The sequence below is a fragment of the Grammomys surdaster genome, unplaced genomic scaffold (assembly GCF_004785775.1).
Source record: "Grammomys surdaster isolate TR1022 unplaced genomic scaffold, NIH_TR_1.0 145, whole genome shotgun sequence".
NCBI lineage: Eukaryota > Metazoa > Chordata > Mammalia > Rodentia > Muridae > Grammomys > Grammomys surdaster.
In genome coordinates this window covers 2,536,914-2,538,636 of record NW_021604603.1, presented here as the reverse complement: position 1 = coordinate 2,538,636, position 1,723 = coordinate 2,536,914, and the positions used below count along the sequence as shown (strand labels likewise).

Genomic DNA, 1,723 nt, shown 5'->3' with positions numbered 1-1,723 from the left:
TGTTGTGTAGTTTATTTTTTGTTTTTAAATTGCTGCTCCACCTCCCCTCCCCCCCCCCCCCCCCCCCCCGCCAAGTCCCAATTGAATGCTGTCCTTTATTAAGAGTTGCTGTGGTCTGTTCACAGCAGTAAACCCTAAGACAATCCCCAAACTAGAAATGACCCAAATGTCTATATGGTGATTCTTTTCAAAAAGTGAAGTCTGGTGGGGACTGGAGCTCAGGTAGTAGCGTGCTTATCTAATGTATACAAAGCCCTGGTTTTGATCCCAGAAACACATAAAGCCAGGTATGGTGATACATATCTAGGATCCGAGCAGTCAGGAGTCAGAAACAAGAAGATCAGAAGTTCAAGGTCATCCTTAGTTGCACAGAAAGCTTAAGTCCGGCCTGAGCTCCATAAGACCCTGTCTTAAACAAATCAGAAAGTGTTCCATCTACGTATGTAGCATCTAGTGCTGCTTAACAATGAAAATGAACGGATTAATGACAACTGTAGACTCGTGGATGAGTCCCAGATTAACTCTGTTGAATAAAACCTGCCAGACAAAAGTATGGGTACATATGACTGCATTTACAGGAAATTTCTGCAAATGTAAATGGAGCGACTGCAGGAAAAACAGATGGGAGCTTACCTGGGGAAGGAGAGGGAAGGAGTACCGAAGCCAGACGGGAACTTTTGAGAGCAATGAATATGCTCATTATCTTTTTTTTTTGGCTTTTCTCTCCACCCCTCCCTTTCTGCAGAGATCACAACTATGGCCTATGCATGCTAGGCAAGCACTCTACCACTGAGCCATGCCTGCAGCCCATTCATTATCTTGCCGGGCGGTAGTGATATCATCAGTGTGTTCATATGCCAAACTTATCATGTTGTACACTTTAAATATATGCTGTTTATGACATGTCAATTAAACCTCAGCAAAATATAAATGTACAACACGGCTCTACTTAGCAGACTTTGTAATTACTAAAAAGTTCAACAACAGGTGAGACAGGGTGCCTAGGTGTGCATCTGCCAAAATATTGATGATCCCTTGGCCCTTAGGACGCAAGATAGGAACCACCGCCAGCTGTCTTTAGATGCAAGATTCTGCCACGCACTCCGGGGTTGGTGCCTTCTGCTTCTGAAGTCACGACATGAAAAGAGCTGAGACAAGGTTGGTCTGTCATGTGGCTCTCAAACTGTAGTTAGAAAGACAGGAGCTGTTCACAGCTCAATGCTCACATGTTCTCCTTAGGTTCAGAGATAATTGGTCTGTGACAGGGTAATGGTATTTCCTAGGAGATCCTAGGGCCTGTGTGTCTGTGGCTGAGGGTGCGGAGCTGTCACTTCTAACAGCATTCCGGAAGCTCACTGTCACACAAAAGTATCAGATAGTATTCATTCTATAGGGCAGCTTCACCAAAAAGGTAACACGCCCATGCAACATGCTTATTCCTCATGACCAAAAAGTTGAAAACAACAGAAAGGTTCAGATAGATCCTGTGTGTCTTTGTTTGGGTTTTGTTGCCTCTTGTGTCTCTGTAACTCAGGCAGGTGAACTGTGTAGCTGAAAATGACCTTCAACTCCTGGGTTTCCTGCCTTTACCTCGCAAGTGCTGGGATTACAGGTATGTGCCACCACATCTAGGTGAGTCTAGTCATGTGTGTGTGTGGTATGTGGGGGCGGGGGGAGGATTGGTATATGTATATGAGAATGTAAGTGGTGTGTGTGGTGTGAT

At 44.8% G+C, this 1,723-nt stretch overlaps 1 protein-coding gene and 1 long non-coding RNA gene across 2 annotated transcripts in view; one reads left to right on the top strand and one right to left on the bottom strand.

Moving 5' to 3' along the window:
* The window catches only part of LOC114618845, a 5,849-nt gene extending 4,745 nt beyond the window's left edge, over nt 1–1,104 (top strand). Inside the window, exon 3 of the long non-coding RNA XR_003711033.1 lies at nt 1,047–1,104. This is a non-coding gene — a long non-coding RNA (uncharacterized LOC114618845). The remainder of the gene's footprint in view (nt 1–1,046) is intronic.
* Pik3c2b (phosphatidylinositol-4-phosphate 3-kinase catalytic subunit type 2 beta) overlaps nt 1–1,723 on the bottom strand; it is a 61,983-nt gene that overhangs the window by 43,690 nt on the left and 16,570 nt on the right. The window lies entirely within an intron of this gene.